Source organism: Ochotona curzoniae, unplaced genomic scaffold (assembly GCF_017591425.1).
Source record: "Ochotona curzoniae isolate NIBS_2020 unplaced genomic scaffold, NIBS_Ocur_1.0 contig_66, whole genome shotgun sequence".
Lineage (NCBI taxonomy): Eukaryota > Metazoa > Chordata > Mammalia > Lagomorpha > Ochotonidae > Ochotona > Ochotona curzoniae.
The window spans coordinates 11374829-11390463 of NW_024466512.1; the positions used below are offsets into that span (position 1 = coordinate 11374829).

The 15635-nt window shown below is 37.4% G+C and overlaps 1 protein-coding gene across 1 annotated transcript in view; it reads right to left on the bottom strand.

The window, feature by feature from the left end:
- The window catches only part of ATRNL1 (attractin like 1), a 538040-nt gene that overhangs the window by 446559 nt on the left and 75846 nt on the right, over positions 1-15635 (bottom strand). The window lies entirely within an intron of this gene.

Genomic DNA, 15635 nt, shown 5'->3' on the forward strand with positions numbered 1-15635 from the left:
AAAAGAGGTATTACCAAGATGAAAATGGTACATTCCTCCAACCACAACAAATCTAAGATAAACTGAACAGATTCTCCACTGAGCTAGAACTTTGTCTTTTCATTACAAGTCCCATTTCTCCCTCTTAAAAGTCATTTTTAGTGCTAAGGATGAAAACTTAAAATGTCCCTGGCAAGCATGTCAATGTTAGATTCCACCAACTAGAGTACTGGTCATAGACTAAGAGTAGAAGTAATGGGCAAGAAAATGGAATGGTGGCTTCTAACACTGAGCCAGGATAGCTCCTGTTCAGTGACACAAGTGGCACCTCCAGTAGCTTGCAACGGCAGATGTGACCATAGGCTTCAGTGTGGACATGCAACAGTTCCCCTATGTATCAACTATCCCCTCTCTTTGATATCTCTAGTCCTTTGGATACTTTTGTAATGAATTCCCTGTACTAAATCCCATTCAGCTTGCTACCATCTGGAAGATATTTTCATTTCCTACCTCAAATTCACAGATAGAAGTACCAATCATGTGCAAGACATGATTTTAACAGCAGCAATTTCTCTGCCCTTAGAATACTTGGTTTATAAAAGCAACAAAAACAGAAATACGTCGACAGTCTTTAAATATGCATGCAGACCACACCCTCATATTCCCTTTCGCTGGTTTCCTAAACACTGCCATCCAAGACAGCTCACTGAGAATACCCACATCACCTAATAGAAAATAAATAATTCTAAAATAATTAGAATGAGATTTTTTTCTACTGAAGCCAGCTGGAAGCATGCAATAGCTGAGAAGTAATTTATATTCTTTAACCATTTGCTTCCACTATACTTGGTGACTAAGATAACACATACACATAAAACAATGTATATGATAAAACTATACAAAACTAAATATGCATATAGCAGCATAAATGAAGACAAATAAAATCAGCAAAATCTGAAGAGGATCAGAGCACAGCCATCTGTATCCAGGGTTGTGATACCATACTGTACATTTACAAGATTTTCATCAAGGATGAAAATTGTATAGTGGTACATGCACTCACCATTTTTTTAAGTGTAAATGAATTTGCAATTGCCTCAAAAAAAAATGTTTAAGTTAAAAAATATATTTGCCTACATTAGCAGTGCTTTGTTGACAAATACAATATTTCACTAAACTACACGGCATTTTTTTAAATTTTAGAAGTATAAGAATAATGACACAGGTTTAATACCAACATGTACATTATTAAATGCCACTCCAAAGTTGCTTCAGGATTAGTTATTGGTGATTCCTTCTTTTGGAGTTTACATAAGCAATGAGAGGGATCCATATCAGTTCAAGTTGGCAGCTTCATTTCTGAGCCAACTTCCTGCTAACACACCTAGGAAAGCAATGGAAAATGGCTGCAAGCCCGGCATCCATATTGGAGGCCAAGGTGGATTTACTGGCTCCTGAGCTCAGTTTGGAGCAGAACCAGTTATTGCAGCCATTTGAGGAATAACCAAAAGTGAAAAGTCTTTTTCTCTCTTGCCTTTCCCTATCCCTTTCTCTGTAACTCTTTCAATTAAATAAACCTTACCAAGAAAAATCTAGAGGGTACATCGTGATGGCTCAATTGATTAATCCTCCCCCTGCAAGCACAGGGATCCCATGTGGGTGTTAGCTCATGTCCTGGATGCTCCACTTCCCATCCAGTTCCCTGCTTGTAGCCTGGGAAAGAAGTCAAGGATGACCCAAAGTTTTGGGACTCTGCGCCCATGTGTGAGACTTGGAAAAAGCTCCAGTCTCCTGGCTTCAGATTGGCTCACCTCCAGCCATCGTAGCCATTTGAGGAGTGAACCAGTGCACAGATCTTTCTCTCTCTTTCTCTCTATAAATCTACCTTTCCAATAAAGCAAATAAATCTTTCAGAAACGTGATGCTTAAAAAAGAAAAAAAATCTACAAGAGGTTTAGTAGTTTCACATAAAAAATTAAGAGAATAATTTGAAAAGTAATATTAATTATGGCTCACATTCTCATTATATTATCATTATGTACATTTAGAAATATACACTCTAATGAATTACTTGTCTCAAGAAATATTCAAAGTAACAAAACACAGAAAAATCTTAGAAAAAGTATTTTGTTATTTGTATGCCACAATTTGCATATGCAAGAATATTGTTTTTAATTTGGTAGCATTCTCTGTCATACTCTCAGTTTATTAAAAAATTGGATAAAGGTTCACAAGCAACTCATTCACAGCTGAGCTACAGGGACATGCAACATATGAAGCAACTCTGTATGATGCCCTAAAAGCAAAATGACTAAAATACACTGAGTTCTTCATTAGGTCATGACGGAACAATTTAAATATTTCATTTATGGTTCTATCGTGAACAATGAGATACAGGAAAAAATGTGAAACATGATTTACATATACTAAAATCACCAACAACCCAGGAACACATCCTGTGACAGCACAGAAGTTTCATCTAAAGAAAGGAGAAACAAGAGAAGCTCCTGCAGTTGCCAAAGGCTATCGTCCATAATCCCTGGTCTGGCCATGGCACAGAAGAGGACCACAAAGAGGGTCTAGGGGTTTGCCAAGTTGAAGAACAGAGGTGAGAGGCAAGCATAAGAAGCCAACTACAACGTTCTACACGACATCAGACACAGTATAACTGTACAGCACAAAAACTTGAAGAAATCTGCAGAACGCGAATGTCAAAAACAATGTTACACCCCAAGTCTTTACTTGACTAGTGATCTGTGTTTACACAAAGGAAAAATGACTTGACTGTTGGCATAGAGCCACCTGAAAAATAGTAAATGAAGATAATCCATATACTGTCTACTGGGCCTGTTCTAAAAGGAATGCCTTAAAGAAGTTGTTCAGACAGAAAATTTTGATTGAATCCATAAGATAAATATATGAGTGTTTCTACTACTGTCTTCTTTAGTTCCTTTATGAATGAAAGTAGAAACAGCAGCATAGCCTTAGGAGGTTTTCAATGTGTGCAGATGTAATATACTCCTAAGAAACCACAGCACCCGAAAGGAGAGGTGTAATGGGACAAGTTCTACATTCCAATCCACGTAGTGAAACATCGATTCTAAAGATTTTATTTTTTTTTAAAAAAAGTATGTTGTAACTCACTTTAAATTCATGCAAACAATAACTTTAAAGAGATAATTGCCGAAATCACACCAAAGGTCAAAATGAAGTAGCAAAGCATTATTCAAATAACCAAAAAGACAGCACTAGAACACAGAGAAAACACAATAAATGAACAATACAGGAGTAAATCTAAATTTAAACATAGCAACAATTATAAGAAAGAACTTAGTAACAGATAAAATGAAATATACAATCAAAAAAGCCATAAAAGAGGGGGAAAAAAAGAAATGGACAGGACAAAAAGGGAAAAACAAAAATGTACACTCAAGTACACTGACAAACTAGATATGAATTGTCTAAAAACATTACCTATCAGATTGGGAAAAGGTAAAATTCAACTATACGTTATCAAAAATTAAAACATGAAATGTAAAACTCCCTGGCAGGGTAAATAAGGTCCACTTAAAACACTTAGTACTGTGATGGTGGTATATATTTATCCTTATTGTGAGGGTTAAAACACGAGACTATTAATATATAACTGCTACAATAACTCTGAAAAGATAAAATATAAAATATACAAACTGTGACATCAAAAACATAAAATATGTGAGGTAGAATAAAATGATATAGTTATTATATATGATAAAAGTTAAGTTGTCAGAAGCTTAAAACAGCCTGATACAAATAGAGGATGCTTTATGGAGCTTTAAATAACCACACAGTAAAAACCTATAGTATACACACAGAAGACAAAAAGAAGTGTTACCACTGCAGAAAGCACCTGCTTGCAAAGGGAAAGAACAAAGAGTCAGCAAAATCATTAAACTGGAGATACCAAATCCTGACATTTGCAACAAAATGGATGGACTTAAAGATCATTATTCAGAAAGAAATAAAACAAAACAACACATGTTCTGTCTCTTTGACAACGGTTTCAGAAAGTTTACATCAAATTAGAATAGTGACTGGTAGAAGTTGGAGAGAATATTTTGGAAAAACGTCAGAATTTTCTTTGAAAGTTCAAGAATTGCCTTCTTCCTGACAGAGCATTAGACAACAGAAACAAAAATATTTCTGTAAGTAGACATATACAAGAATTTCACACCAGCAATATTCGTTTGTCCAAAATTGTAACAGCCCAGATGTCCATCAATATGAGAAAGCATAAACAAATACATCCATGCATTGGAATGATATTCAATAACAAAAAGGAACAAACTACTAAAGCATACTTGTATGCATCTTTAAAAAAAAAAAAAGAAGAAACTCTACCCAAAAAGCATGCATAATTTATATAAAATTCTAGGCAAAATTGTTAAATGGAAAGGGAAAAATCAGGTATTGGTATTAGCATAATCTAGAGTCATGAGAGAACTTTCTCAGCTCAGGTGAGTACAAATATTCTATATCTTGGCGAGGGTTTCACAAATACATATATTTACCAACAGTCATATGGTACACTTGAGATGCATGCATTTCACTGAATATAAATTACTTCTAGTCAAACTCCAAGCAGAAAAACATTATTAACAGACATGACACTGTGGTTCTAGGTCAAGCATGTGCTGCTTTTAGCTTTCTCTAAAAATGCACAAAAAAGGGGGCTGCTTGTAGAGCATAGCGTGCAAAGCCTGCAGGGCTGGCATTGTGTACAGGCTCCACTTCGGATTCAGTTCTCTGCTAATTTGCTTGGGAAAGCAGCAGCACATGACCCAAGTGCTTGGGCCCTGCACCCATGTGGGAGACCTGGAGAAAGACCTAATTTAGGCTCTCAGTAAATTTTTATTTTTGATGATACCTACAATTAAATTATTTTTAAATTGGTGATTCAGACTATTAAAAAATTTGAAATTTGGCAAAATAGGCAAGGTGCTGGTTAAGATATCCACATCCTATATTAAGAGTGCTGGATTCAGTCCCAACGTTCTTTCAATACAGACCCTGGGAGGCAGCTGCTAATGGCTCAGTTGGGTTTTCCTCATGTGGGAAACCAAGACATACCTCCCAACATCAAGCAGGGACCCTGACCCAGCCCTGACCACTGTGGGCATTTGGGGAAGCTCTTTGTTCTTTTTCTGACTGCCTCTCTGCCACTCAAATAAAAAAATACACACACACACACACACACACACACACACATACATAAAACTTATAAAAATTCCCAACTGCTACTACCAAGTATATGTTTTACAGATCTGTATCTTCTGATGTTTCCCAAAAGTCAATATGCAATTTACACTTAACATTTACCACATGAAAGAACAGAAAAGAAAGTCACATACATTCACTACATTTAACAAGGAAAAATTCTGTTTTCCATGTACAAGGATTATGTGTCAATCAAAAATAAAATTGTAAATTGCTATCATTTTAAAATCAAAAAGAAGAAATTAAAATAATATCAATAATGACTTCTCAACCACACCTTTCAAATTCCAAAGGTATAAAAACTACTAAAGGAAAACATTAATATTACATTCACCTTGAGCCTCGCACTGAGATTCTAGAAAGTTTATGAGGTGTTGCTAACCCAAAGTGAAATGCAGTTCCCTCAGGACTAACCCGGAAGAGCTTTATGGTCCAAGCGAGTTAAACCATACACATAACTCCCCTCTGACATTTACAGATCATTTTAATATAGCAAAAAAGGACAAACTGACACTTCCCTTACCGCCACATCAAGTCCACAGGAATTTTTATAACGTTCAGTTCATTATATACGTTTAAATAAATATGCAAAACAAATCTATTTCCTCAACTTTCACCATTTTTGGTCAATAACTTCACAGGCATGAACAAGCTGCTTTACCAAAGAAGACTGGTACACCTGCCTTGCACATTCACGGTCACTGCTCTGCCCTACTCGCCACGATGCTCCTCTCTCTCCCTCAGCACACACACACAAACCAGTCCTTTTATCCTTGAATATTTAAATGCGTAATTGAACCATATTATACATCTGTTTAAGAGACTTAATATTTTACATTTTTGACCCTGCTAATTTATCTTTGTCAGCTTCATACAGCCACCTTCCCAAGCCGCATGAGTTTGCTCCAGGATCACCTCTCATGCTAAGACCCCATCCTGTCTGTGTATCAGGGAAAGGTACCGTCCTCCACACCACACAAGCAAGTGGAGAGCAGAGGACATCTTACTTTGTCACAGACCGAGCTTAGATGCACTGCCCTGCTCTTTCACTGGCAACAGTCCTGCCGTTACTACTTACGCAGACTTTTTAAATTAACATGTATAGTACCTTAATGCATACATAAATTGCAGTTTTGTAAATTAGTATTTTCCTTCACAGCACATTTTTATCCAGCACGGAATCTCACGTGTGATCACAACTGTCATGCATTGGCGGGCACCATGCTGTGCAGCAGTGTGATATTCAGTTGTCCTGTTGCTTTAGCCTCTTTAAAGCTAAAGCAATTTTGCTTTTTTCAAAAAAATTATTTTTTTATTACAAAGTCAGATGTACAGAGAGGAGGAGAGGCAGAGAGGAAGATCTTCCGTCCGATGTTTCACTACAGAAAGTGACCGCAATGGCCGGTTCCGCACCGATTCAAAGCCAGGAACCAGGAATCTCCTGCAGGTCTCCCACGCGGCTGCAGGGTCCCAAAGCTTTGTGCCGTCCTCAACTGCTTTCCCAGGCCACAAGCAGGGAGTTGGATGGGAAGTGGAGCTGCCAGGATTAGAACCGGCACCCATATGGGATCCTGGTGTGTTCAAGGTAAGGACTTTAACCTCTAGGCCACGGCACCGGGCCCTAAAGCAATTTTTCAAATTTTGTCACTAATGCTGACTTTCTTAAAGACTTATTTATTACTTGAAAAGCAGGACTTCAGAGAAGGAGGCTGAGTGAGATCTTCAACCTACTGACTCACTCCTCAAACGGTCATAATAGCCAGGGTTGGGGGAAACCCAAGTCAGGAACTAGGATCTTTACTCAGGGTTCTCAAGGGAAGGCAAGAGCTATTTTCCATGGTTTTCCCAGGCACATTAACAGGAAATTTGATTGAAAGTAGAACAGCTGGGACTCAAACCAGCACCCACATGGGATGCTTGCATCATAGATGCCATCTTTTCCCTTTCACTAATATTCATTGTAACTGGTGTGAGATTTTAACTTGCATCCCTGATATTGCTGATCATTTTTCATATATCTGCTGCCATTTTATGTCATCAAAGTTATAATTATTTAAGTAATTTCTAACATTTAACAATGTCCATTTTAATCAAATTGTTTTCTTGCCATGCAGCTGTTTGAATCCTTTATGTATTCTGGATATTAACCCCTAATCAGACATATGAGTCCCATTTATTTTGCCCATTTCGGTGGGTCACTGCTTCATTCGGGCAGCGCAACAGGCATGTTCAACTGCAAATGAAATAAGCTATCACAATGGATAGCTACAAGAGTGGCTGTGAAGTCTCCACACTTAAAATAATGACTCTGACCTTCACAGATGTGTCTGTAGAACGGCAAGACCTGATGTTTCTTACTGATGAACACAATTTACACCTTACCACAGGACCAGATTTAAATTCTGATCACACAGTTTTCCCACTACATAATTATATTTTTGCCAGTAGATTGCAGTATAGCAAGTAAAGTTGGTTCTAGTTCCAACAGCTCCACTTCTGATCCAGCTCCCTACTAATATGCCTGGGAAAGTAGCAAAAGATAAGCAAAGTGTTTGGGTCCCTGAACCCACAAGGAAACCAGCATGAAACCCATGGCTTCAACCTGACCCAGCCCTAGCTGGTCCAATAATTTGGGGAGTGAATCAGCACATGGAAGACATCACTTTGTGTCTCTTCTTTTTTTCCCCTCTGTAACTCTGCCTTTCAGATAAATTAATCTTTTTTAATTTATATGGAAAACATTTAGATATTGTGCCTACATTGTCAAAACTTCATCCCCACAGAGGTGTGTATTTGGCAGAGTGGTTAAAACCACTGTTTCAACGCTCACATCCCATAATGGAGTGCCTGGGTTCAAGTCCAAACTTGGGATCTGATTCCAGTTTCTTGATAATGCACACCCCGGGTGTGTGGGACCCAGAGAAAACTCTGGACTCGCAGCCTTGCCTAAGCCCTGCTGTTGTAGACGTTTGCGGAGTGAACCAACAAGTAACCCTTCCATTCCATTTCTCTCTGTCAAATAAATGAACATGTTTTGTAAGAACCTGTACCCACTCGCACAGACTTAGCACCCACTGATGAGTCTTCAACAAATTTCTACTAATTGTCACAAAATGATTTTCAACTCCAGCAACACCAATCAGCTTTGTATGTAAAACAGAAGCTTTCCTTCACTACTATTATGGATTATCAGTGTAAACTTAAGATTTCCCATTTTTTCCAACTATAGGTAATTTATTACTATCAAATTATTCCAGATTTCACCAATGACTTCAAGCCGACACCTTTTTCTTCCCTTGAGCACTTCCTTCATCTGAAGTTTCATCTTTACTTGTCACTGTCCTAGAAAGAGCTATTTCTCCAAACAGACTGCCTCTTTAGAATGAGCAGTATTAAAAACTAAACAGGAAATATGGGCAGTTGTTACGGTCTCAACTCCAGTAATCTTTTAGCTCCAACATGCTTTCAGAAGAATATATACCTGTATTTCCACTTGTATATCTGTCTCTATAATCATCAACTGCTACTGTTACTTCAGTTCTAATCCAAGCAGGGCAGGAGTCTTCCCTGCCTTCAAGATTTTGTTATTTGCATCTCTCATCTTCCATGTTGAGAAGTTCTCACCATCCAAAATTTATCTTTCAGTCCAATAATATAACCTGAATAATTTCACAATTGCTTCGCCAAAAAGTTTAAAACACAAACCTCCAGATCTGTGTGAAGTTTTTCTTCATGTGAAGACCTAGACTGACAGTTCAAGATGCTACAGTTAGTTTTCTCCCCATCAATGTGATTGTATTAGTCACTTGAAACAGCTGTGTCTTGTTTCGGCTTACACTGTTTTAAAATTGTTTATCCTTCTTTCTTGTTTAACATATTTAAATAATCAACATGCTTCTAAAATATTCCTAAAAGTCAAAAAGAAAAGAAAGAGAATAGACTCAGGGAAAAATATTTTCATTTCCTGTTCTTTCCACATGATTCTCTGCCACCTCTTACAAAAAAGGAGCATTGCTGTCTTCTGGTTCATAATTTTTGTGTTCATTTTTACTCTAACGACCAAACATAAGTATATTTCACAAAAAGTAGTACATTCTATGTTTTTCACTTGAGATACCGGGCATACCATTTTGATCTTGACATTAATTAAAATGGCTTCCCATTAAGATCATGATGCTAGGTTTAGGACTGTAATAAGAAAATATATTGTGTTCAAAGAATAGTCGATCATTCCTGTTTGCAAGAGTAGGTATTAGTAATTGGACTTTTAGCACTAGTGGAAATACTGATCTAATTTTTCAATCTATTTTTATGGTGAATTTTATTAAAACATGCAACACTAACCATCAAAGTTAGATATCACAGTATAGTTGTACTATTCATATAATTTTACTTAGCATTTGTTAATATTTAGAGGGAGTGTTTTTGCTTTAATTCATCTTAATCAAAAAGTTTAGTAATTATCTAATTCAGTGCCAATTAGAAATGTTATGACAATATAAACCAGTAGATCAAAGACCAGTCTATCTCCCCCCCTACTTCTGACATCTGCATACATAAGTTTTTACAAAAATCTAATAAGATTCCATTCCTTTTTTATTCCTACACAATTTATATAGCAATAATACTGTTATGTTAAAAGTTTTATAACATTTAACTTTAGTATCTAAGCCTGGTGCTTTCTTAACCTTTTCAAGGCAAATTATTCTATATAAACTTTGTATTTTGGAGTCATTTCTTAAAACTCATTATTCTGTAATGAATTTCTGTAATGAATAATTTCTTCTATAATATCAAATTTATTTGCATGGCTATACAGGTAGTCTTTTATTTAAAAAATTATGCTATCAATAGTATCCCTCTTTGCTTTTCTTATTTGGCTTGTGTTTCTTCCCTTGTTTCTCCTTTAAATGACCAAATCATTTGTGTATCATCAGTTTGAAAAAAAACATAAGTTGATGGTTTTCTCTTCTATATCATTAATTTCCATATATTGTTACCCTTCCATTACTTTAACTTCTTTAGTGTATATTTTTTCTAAAATTTTTTAGTTAAAAAGGTGGCACATTTATTTTTATTCATATTTATAGTCACTTAGTTTCATGCACCTAAGAGATTTTGGGGTTCATCATTTTTAAAAATTCTTGTGATTTTTCCTTATATTTTTTCCTATTTAACAACCAGGTGCTTATAAAACTTCCACTTTGAGAAACTAGTGATACTTATTTGCATATTGACAGCATTTTTGTAAGTTTCACATGTGTGAACCCCCACAAGATAACATTTATACAATTAGAGAGTGTTACCAACATATGTCCCTCACATCAACTTTATGTGTTTGGGAATATGCGTATCTTACATGCTATCCAGTCATGTAATGACAATATTGACAGTGATGCTGTTTTTCATCATCTCTACTTTTTATATAGGTGGGTCTCTGGGTTGTCCCATGCATAGATAGCCATTCAGTATGTATTATTTCTTTACAGTAAATTGTGGCTTTCAATGCAAGGTGTTCTTAACTTATCTGTCTTAGTAGCCTACATTCTAGGTTCTCTGAGTCACAACTCTGTCATCTTATTGTAACCATGCTCCTAATAAATTTGTCTGCATCCTCAAATTTGTATCCTTTCTTGATCAAAATATACTGCATGTTCTCCTATATACTGTACAGGAATGGATTCTGCTTTCTATTTAAAGGTTTATTAATTTGGAAGTCAAAGTTATGAAAAAAAAAGAGAGAGAGAGAGAGAGATGGCAGAGGGGCGTGGGGAGACAGGCACAGATAGAGATCTTCTATTCTATTCCCTGGTCTATCCCCTAAATGGCCACAATAGCCAGGGCTGGGCCAGGATACAGCCAGAAACTAGGAGCTTCTTCCAGATTCCCATGTGGGCACAGACCATACTCAGGTGCTTTACCAGGCCATTAGCAGCTGGAACTCAAACTGGCACCCATGTGGGATACTGGCATTGCAGGTAGCCGCTATGCCACAACAACAGCACTGTGGATACTGCTTTACACAGCAATTTTAAAATGTTTAAAAACACAAATTAACTCCATCAGCATGCAGTGATGCACGGATATGCATGTGACACAGCACTGCTTGGGATGCCATCATCCCTGCTGGAAGTCCCAGCTCTGCTTCCTATTACTGCACACGATGAGAGGCAGCAGATGATGACCCAAGTACTTATCCCCAACACTAAATCAGAGATGCAGATTGAGCTCAGGTTTCCAATTTCAGCCTGGCCCAGGCCCAGATGTAGCAAGCATCTGACAAATAAATTAGCAAACAGCAAAAACAAAAAGGAAATATAATGCTGTCTTTCGGCCTTTAGAATAAATAATAAGGGCTCAGCATAATGGATCAATTGGATAATCCTCCCTCTGAAAGCAGTGGCATCCCATACAGGCCCCAGTTCATGTCCGGGTTGCTCCACTCTAATCCAGCTCCCTGCTTATGGCATGGGAAAGCAGCAGAGGAAGGTCCAAAGCTTTAGGGCGCTGCACCCATGGTGGGAGATGTGGAAGAAGCTCCAAGCTCCTAGCTCCTAGTTCCTAGCTCCTGGCTTGGGATCAGCTCCAGTCATTGAGGCCATTTGGGGAGTGAACCAGAGGATAAACGATTTTTCTGTCTCTCCTTCTCTCTGGAAATCTTTCCAATAAAAATGAATAAATCCTAAAATAAATAAAGAAAAAAAAAACAAATAAACAATAAACGTTTTTTAAAAGATGGACTAATATTATCCTGATTCTCAATACTGTTACATGTAATAATGCATTTTTCTGAGTTTTTCTCCATTTGGTATTGTTTTGCCTTCTTTTAGTATTTAAGAAAATTTATGTATCTGTTCCAGTGGTTTCCTGTATTTTTATAGTTTTCATTTTGCCTGTAATTCTCCTCTTTCTAGTTTAACTTCATCATGCCATCTGCCAATTTTAATCATCAATATACCAGGAACAACATTAATCAACATTTTCCGTGGCTCAATGGCTTTTCTAAGTTGCTTTAGATCATCTAGTCATGTTATAAATAATTTATACAAGAAAAAAGTACCACTTACAAAAGTTCTTTTTTATCAAAGTAATGTTGATGCACAACTTTTATAAAAGATAAAAATATATTGTTCACTCATTTTTCATTCTTTGAACAATTTCATTTAGTACATCATTTTTCTAAAGATTTATAATCTGAGATTTAATTTTAATGACTGTTTTCAATATCATCAGAGTTCAGTGTTGCTGTTTCTTTGCATCCATCTTCTATTGGGTGAATAATTGTAACAAAAAATTCATCCTAGATTTATTCTCTTTACCCTGATGAGCAAAAAACTGAAAAAGTATAATTCTCAACTGTAATCAACAGAAACTAAAAACAGGCTAGAATGATCAAAAGTGACAAAATACCTTAGATATTTTAATAAGAAAAATGAAAGATAACAATTTATTTTACTATGGAATTATCCTTCTAGAAAATCTCTGGGGCCAGCACCATGGGTCGACAGGCTAATTTTCTACCTGCAAGCCCCGGTATCCTACATGAATGCCATGTCAAGTCACAGCTGCTGAACTTCCGATCCTGCTCATGGCCTGGGAAGGTGGCAGAGGATGACCCAAGTTCCTGGGACCCTGAACCTCCGTGGGAGACCGAGAAGGCTCCTGGCTCCTGGGTCATAGCCTCAACTCAGCTCAGTTTCAACAGTTGTGGCCATTTAAATAGTGGATGGAAGATCTTTCTCTGCCTCTCCTCTCTGGAAATCTGCCTTTCCAACAGAAACAAATAAATCTTAAAAATAAAGCTCCTGTTGACTTATTCATGTTAACATTACTTACAATAGTGATGATACATAATAAATTTATAGGATAAGGAAATATTAAAATGTTTCAAAACACAGGAAAAATAAATACAGCAGGATCCCACAGTGCATCTTATTAGTCTATCAAATAGTTCCATTTATCTACCTGGTAATTACAGGCATAATGCTTTATGTGATATTTTTTATGTAAGTGTCCTGGAGCCAGCTTTGTGGAGCGGCATGATAAACTGACGTCTGCACTGCCAGCATCCCTTTTGCGGGGAGCAGCGTCAAGTCCAGTCATTCCACTCCTCTGCCCCGTCACTGCTGATGTGAAAAACCAGCGGAGGAAGACCCAAGTACCTGAACCCCTGCCATCCACATGGGAGACTCAGGGAGTTCCTGGCTTCTGCATGCATCACTCGCAGCCACTGTTGCCATTTCGAGAGTACAGAAATGGACAGAAGATCTCCCTCACTCCATCTGGTCCCTGTCTCTTTCTCCTTCAATTAAACAAATAAGCCATTTGAAAGATAAATAAATATTCTTTGTTCTTTAGAAGATGTCAAAAATAGACTTGTTGTGCAAAGAAACTAAATGTACGAACTGGGGTCCCACAGACCCTGTGACATGCAGTGAAATGGTGTATTTTTTCCTCCTATGCAGGAGTCGGTGTCTCTGACTGCTTTGTGTTATGTTCTCCTCTTGTTCTCTGCATTTTCCTCCTATTTTTAACTTCAGGTTCCCTGTTGAACAGAACATTTAACGTGTATTCTAATAATCTACCCACACTCCCACAACACGTTAGTTTTAGGTCTAAGTTTAAATGCACGACATGTTCTCCACTGCTCTTTGACCTGAAGTATTCCCATTCATCTTTCTTTGAATGAAGCTCATTCTGTAGGAAAAGGAGCCGGCAAATTACAGGCTAAATCAAGCTCACCAATTTTTTTTATAAGCCAAGTCTTACTGGAACACAACCACATCTATTTACATATTTCAATGGCTGCTTGTAATTTCAGTGACAGAACTGAACAGTGATAACAGAATAATTACAGTGAATTGCACATACACCTATTCCAGTGGCGTTCTCGAGGAAAAGTATATGCCTATGGCACCGTTTGAGTTGTCTCATACTCAGACCTCTTTTTCTCTGTAGCTTTGACACATGAAGTAGTCTGGTAAGGCAGAAACTCCTGGCCTGTACCTTTTTAAGTTTCCTTTAAAAATTGCTCTATATTAGACTTGTTTCATATGTTCCTCATTGGACAAATATGAAACTAGTCTAAACGTTTTCTTAGGATATTTCTTTTTTCTTTTTAAACATGATTTACATATTATTTAAAAGGCAGAGTGGCAAAGAGAGAAAGAAAGAAAAACAAAGAAAGATAAATCTTCCATCTACTGGTTGACTCCCTAAAATGGCCACAACAGCCAGGGATGTTCCAGGCCAGAGCCAGGCGTCCAAACGGCTGCATGAGTGACAGGAATCCAAGCCCACGGGGCATCCTCGACTGTGGTGCATGGCCCCTTAGCAAGGAGCAGGGCAGCAGACACAGCAGCCACTGCCGCGCATGGCCCCTTAGCAAGGAGCAGGGCAGCAGACAGAGCAGCCACTGCCGCGCATGGCCCCTTAGCAAGGAGCAGGGCAGCAGACACAGCAGCTAGGATTCACACCAGCACTCCAGTACAAGATGCTGGCACTGCAAGCAATAGCTTAACTCATTACACCATGAACCCTACCCCAAGATACATCAAGAATTATCGTTTTTGTCTAACCTAGATATCTTAAGGTCTTTCTCTTTATCCCTTAAAATATAATAGTTTCAACAGCATATGTCTCAAAAGTGCTCTTAGGGATCAATTTTAACAAATATCAAACCCAAAAGCTCACAAATGGGAAAGTTCATAAGTGTATTCTGGCAGTTACATAATTAATAAAATACAGTAATTCAAAGAAGTAAACTGCAACAATACATTACTATTTGGATGAATCTTGATAATAGAGTGGTGAATACAAGTGAATAGGAAAAAAGTTCTTTTTCATTCAATTTTGTTAAATTAATATCACTTTTAAAATTAAGCTTAAAAGTATAAAAGGGGATTTGGTGTGGTAGCCTAGTGGCTCAAGTCCTTGACTTGCACATGTCGGGATCTCATATGGCATATGGACATCTGTTCTAATCCCGGCTGCTCCACTTCCCATCCAGCTCCCTGTTTGTGGCCTGGGAAAGCAGTTGAGGATGGCCCAAATCCTTGGCACCCCGCACCCATGTGGGAGACCTTGAAAAGGCTCTGCGCTCAGCTGTTACAGCCATTTGGGGAGTGAATCAATGGATGGAAGATCTTCCTTACTGTCTCTCTTCCTCTCTGTATATGTTACTTTTTAATAAAAATAAATAAACCTTTAAAATATATATATATTTATATATATATAAAAGGCTTATGAGTCTTATGTAAATATCCTCCCATTTGATACACATTTGACTGAGTCAGAAATGATTACTTATTTGTTGGCAACGTACCAGAGTTAGAAAAAAAGCCAATCATAAAGACAGATTTAAAAGAATATCCAACAAAAGATTATTTAGTGAAGAAATA